Source organism: Chinchilla lanigera, unplaced genomic scaffold (assembly GCF_000276665.1).
Source record: "Chinchilla lanigera isolate Chin_1 unplaced genomic scaffold, ChiLan1.0 scaffold00007, whole genome shotgun sequence".
Taxonomy (NCBI): Eukaryota; Metazoa; Chordata; class Mammalia; order Rodentia; family Chinchillidae; genus Chinchilla; species Chinchilla lanigera.
In genome coordinates this window covers 24,260,425-24,266,424 of record NW_004955408.1, presented here as the reverse complement: position 1 = coordinate 24,266,424, position 6,000 = coordinate 24,260,425, and positions in this window count along the sequence as shown.

Below are 6,000 nucleotides of genomic sequence, written 5' to 3'. Positions count from 1 at the left end.
TTAGGCCATAAAGTATGCTCAAATAAATACAAGAATTGAATAATCACTTTTATCTTGTCAGATCATTCAATGGAATGAAACTAGAATCAATAGCAAAAGAAAACACTGAAACTATACAAACACATGGAGATTAAATAATACACTCTTGTATAATCAATGAGTCACAGAAGAAATCAGGGAAGAAATTACAAAGTTCCTAGAATCAAATGACAATGGCAACACAACATACCAAAATTTATGGGACACAATCAAAGCAGTTCTAAGGGGGAAATTTATAACTGTGAATGCCTACATTAGAAAAATTAGAGCAATCCTAAATAAATACCCTAATGATGCACCTCAAGGTCCTAGAAAAACAGGAGCAATCCAAACCCAACTTGTAGCAGGAAAAAAATTATAAAGATCAGAGCAGAAATATATGAAATTGAACCTAAAAAAAAAACAAAGAATCAAAGAGTTGGTTCTTCAAAAGGATAAGATTGATAAACCTTTAGCCAAACTTAACAAAAGAAAGAAAAGGCCCATATCAGTGACATTAGAAACAAAAAAAGGTGAAATAATAATGAACACTGTTGAAATTCAGACAATTATAAGAAACAATTTAGAAAACTTATATTCCAATAAAGTGAAGAATCTAGAAGAAATGGATAAATTCCTAGACATATATGAACTACCAAAATTGATCCAAGAAAATACAAAACCCTGAATAGACCAATAACAGGCAATGAAGCGGAGGTAGTAATAAAAATCCTACCAATTAAGAAAAGCCCAGGACCTGATGGATTCACCACTGCCCTTTACCAGAACTTCAGAGAAGAACTAATGCCAATACTCCTCAAGGTCTTCCTTGAGGACACTAGCACTGCCAAACTCATTCCTTGAAGTCAGCATTACCCTGATATCAAAATGAGACAAGGACTCAACAAGAAAAGAAAAGTACAGGCCAATTTCTTTAATGAAAATAGATGCAAAAATCTTCAACAAGGTGCTTGCAAACAAAATGCAACAAACTTTTTAAAAGTTTGTACACCATGATCAAGTTGGCCTCATTCTAGCAATGTAAGAATGACATAACATATCTAAATCAATAAATTAATATAAGATATAATATACAAGATAAAAATCACATAATTATCCCAATAGATGCAGAAGAAGGCTTTGACAAAATTCAACATCCATTCATGATAGAAAATCTGAAAAGATAGGTTCAGAAGAATTTTATCTCAAACTGATAAAAGCCGTTTATGACAAACCCACTGTCAACATCATACTAAACAGGGGAAAATGGAAAGCATTCCCTCTAAAGTCAGAGACAAGACAGGGTATTTAATCCTACCACTCCTACTAAGTATAGTACTCAAAATTTGAACTACAGTAAAATCAGGCAAGAGAAAATAAGGAAAGAAATGTACATAGGAAAGGGAAAAAAATCAAACTATCCTTGTTTGCAGCTGACACGATCCTTTATGTAGAATACCCCCAGAAAAACTTGACCAGAAGACTCTGAATTAATAACAAATTCAGCAAAGTGATAGGATACAAAATCAGCACATGAAAATAAATATTGTTTCTGTACACCAACAATGATCCTACCAAGAGAGAAATCAAGAAAACAATCCCATTCACAGTAACTTCAAAAAATGTAAATAACTAGGTATTAATCTAACCAAGGAAATGAAAGACATTTATAACAAAACTATAGAATTCTAGCCAGGCATGGTGGCACATACCTGTAATCCCAGCACTTAGGAGGTTGAGACAGGAGGACTGTTATGAGTTTGAAGCCAGCCTGGGCTACATAGTGAATTCAAGGCCAGCCTGAACTGCATAGTGAGACTCTGTCTCAAAAAACAAAAAACAAAAACAAACTATAGAATTCTGGAAAATAAACTGAAGAAGAGAATAGAAAATGGAAAGACATCTCCTGTTCCTGGATAGGCAGAATCAATGTTATCAAAATGGCCATATTACAAAAAAATTACATATAGATTTTACACAATTCCAATCAAAATACTAAAAGCATTCTTCACAGAACTCAAAAGAACATCCTAAAATTTATTTGGAACCAGAGGAGACCCAGAATAACCAAAGCAAAACTGAGCAAAAAGAGCAAAGTAGGAGGCATTACAATCCTAGATTTCAAGTTGTACTAGAAAGTTACAGTAATAAAAAGAGCATGGTACTTGTAAAAGAAAAAAGATATGTAGACCAATGGAACAGAATAGAAGACACAAAAACAGCACTATGTACCTTTAATCATCTAATCCTTGTCAAAGAGGCTAAAAAGATAGTGCTGAAAAAACATGACAAAAATGAATCTGGACCCATATCCTCCCTCCCTCTCTCTCTCTCTCTCTCTCTCTCGCTCTCTCTCGCTCTCTCTCGCTCTCTCTCGCTCTCTCTCGCTCTCTCTCGCTCTCTCTTTCAGGTACCAGGAATCAAACTCAGAACCCTGCACTTGCCAGGCAGGAGCTTGTGCTGCTGAGCCGGATACATCCCCAGCCCTAAAATAGATAAATCTCTTGAAGACATAGGAAAGGACTTTTTCTGAATAGAGCCCCAAACAAGGAAGAAACAACACTGATAGTCAACAAAAGAGATTACACTAAATTAAAACCTTCCACATAGCAAAGGAAACAACACATGAAGAGACAACCTACAAAATGGGAAAACATTTTTGCCAGCTACTCCTCCAGCAGAGAACAAATGTTTAGAATATACCCAGAACTCAGAAAAATTAGACTTCCAAAAACAAAAGACCCAATCAAATGGGCAACTAAAGTGAATAGACACTTCTCAAAAGAAGTACAAATAGCCAAAGTACGTGAAAACAAAAATATTCAGCATCTTTGGTTATTAGAGAAATGCAAATCAAAACAACATTGAGATTCCATCTTACTCCAGTAAGAATAGCCATCATTGAGGACACACACACAAAAAAATGTTGGTGAGGATGGGAGGAAAAGGGAACACTTCTACACTGTTGGTGGAAGTGTAAACCAATACAACCACTATGGAAATAAGTACGGAGAGTCCTGAGAAAAGTAAAAATAGAAATTCTATTTGACCTACCTATACTTTTTCTTGAAAGAGTTAAAGTTATTATTATAGTGGCACATGTATATCCAGATTTATAGCAATGGAATTCACAATAGTCAAATTATGGAAGTGGCCTATATGGGTATCAACAGATGATGGGATTTTAAAATGTGGTGTATATATAATAGTAGAGTACTACTCAGCCATAAGAAAGAACAAATTTGAGTCATTTGTAGGAAAATGGATAGATCTTGAGGCCATAATGCTAAGTGAAGTAAATCAGGCAAAGAAGGTTGACTATGTCATGGTTTCTCTTGCATGAGAAATCCAAAACATAAATAAGGAACAAAATAATGAGAAATGGTGGGAAACAGAGAGGTCAATTCTTTGGAGATTGGAAAAGGATCTGGAGAAGGCGATAAGAGGATAGGAGAAATGGGAGTAAAAGTGATCAAGAGGCTATGTCTATACACAAATTCCCCAAAACAAGTATAATTATTATGTATCACAAATATGTACTAATTGAAAGAAAGGATCTCTGGGCCAGAAGGAGCGGCAGTTTGTGTGCCCAGTGTAGGTGGGGCAGCGTCCTGAGCATGTGCTGGGGGCAGGGCAGTGGGAGCCAGCAGCAGGAGGCAGCAGAGGGCAAGGTGGGGACTCAGGCCACCACTGGACAGCCCAAGGCTGGCGTCTGCCCATCCCTCTCCTTTAAAGAGGAAGCCTCATCATGTATGATAGGTGTCCAACTTCCCTTTAAATACAAGCTCCAGTCATAGTCTGGCCCCCTCCAGAACCTACCCCTACTCATTCTACCCAGGCCCACTGGCCTCTCAAACCCATGACAGGCCTCCAGGATTTAGTGTCCTCTGTGCCCTATACCTGAATGCTTTTCTCCTTCATATTTATATGAATTCTCCTTCTTTCAAACTTCCTCAAAGATCATCCCCCTTCAGATACCTTCTCTGCCTACCCTATCAAAAATAGCAGCCCACCCCCACCCGTCCCCTCATACTATCTTATTTTTCCTCATGATTTACCTCTCCCTGACACATATTTGGCTTGGCTTTGTGGATCTCCCCAGTAGAATGGAAGCTCCACGAGAGCAGGGACTGTTTAATTCACTGCTTTATCGCCAGCCTCTGGGACACAGCATCTAGGATGAGTAAACTCAATACATACTTACCGGGTGACCAGATGAATGTTTGACCGAATTCTGGCTCCACAATTTTCTAGTTCGCATTGTTGCTTTGGACAAGTTGTTTCACTTGCCAGAACTTCCAATGAAGAGATACCGAACACCCATCTCACAGATGTAGTGTTTCAGTGAAATAAAGCAGAAAGTGATTGGGACTCATGCATACTAGGTCACTAAGTGCTGTGTTTTGGATAAGCATCCCCCAAAAGATCAAGTAGGAAAGGTGAGGAGGTGGGGCCTCGTGTGAGACTAAGGTTAGCAGGGTGTGTCCTTGAGGAGGTTATGAAACTCCTACCCATTCCTCTTTCTCTGTTTTGCTTCCTGGCCATGAAGTAAGGGATTTTGCTCTGCCACAAGCTCCTGCCATGATGTGCTGCCTCACCACATGCCCAAAACTTTTTAAGGCCAACTGACCATGGACTGAAACTTTCAAAACTATGAGCCAAAAGAATCCTTTTCTCTTTTGAAGTTGATTGTCTCAAGGATTTTGTTGCAGTGACAGAAAGCTAACATGCTCCATCTGTCACCTGTTCACTGTGACACCACTGTGAGCTGTCACTTGCTCACTGTGAAGTCAGTATTCCTTCTGAGCTTCAGCTTACTTGCCTGTCAAATGTGGAAGTGAAGGCTCCTCTCTCCTATACAGGGCTACTGCCAGGCAGTAGACCTAGAAAGGCACCTAGTAGGGGATCTGGCACATAGCAGACCATTGCTGTGGTGCTGGACAGTCTGGGGTTTGGATATGGGCCCACCCCTGTCCTAGTCAGTGATCTTGGAGAAGTGGCTTAGTGTTCCTGAGCCCCAGTATCCTCATCTATAAAGTGGAAATAGTAACAGCATCTTCCACACAGGCATCCTTGGGACATGGTGAAGCTGGTCCCCTAAAGGGTTTCACAAACCTAAAGACCATGTGCTGTGCCGGGCAGGAGAGTGAGCCACAGACATGTGGGCGGGGCCCAGGGATAGGAAGAGGAAGCTCAGCTGCACAAAGCAGGAGGGCTGTGCCTGGTGGCTAGCAGCTGCAAGGTGGGCAGACACCACTGAACAGGGAACCCCTCCCCAGCCAGAAGCCTGCAAGGAAGGTTTTCCTTTCCTTGTCCCTGTCCCCTCCCATCCTTAGGGTCCCAAGGGGACCTCTCCCTCTACAGCAAGTATCTCTTGACAGGAGTTTTCAAGGGGAGCAGGTGATAACAGCAGGACCCAGAGGAGGCAACTTCTGCTTCTGTTCCCCTCCTGTGTTACCTGGAATACACACAGTGTGCCCAAGGAAGCAACTTAGATTGAAAGCCAAAGGGAGGGGAAAACCGGAAACAGTCTCCCTCCCCTTCCCTGACAGCTCACACCCAAATCGTGGAGCAGATGACCCCAACCTCAGTCAGCTTTCAACCCTGGGGACAAATCTGTAAGAATGGATCTTTGGAAATCAACAACGCCACACCCCTAATCCTGCAGCTCGGGAGAATTTAAAGAAATAGATTCTGAGTCCTGAACTGACCAGGACCCACCAACTATAGTCCCTTGTCCAGCTTGTGCTTAGCAAAACACAGATGTGGATACACAGATGACTCACTCAATGAACCGCTACACCACAATCTCCATGAGACAGGGTGTTTTGTTTTGGTTTTAGTCTGTTTTGTTCTTTGGTGAATTTCCAGTTCCCAGAAGCATCCCTAGTACTTTGTAAGTGCTTAATAAATACATGTTGAATGGATGGACTCATCAATAAGTCAATGAATGAGGCACTGAGTCAGTGAATTACTAGATGT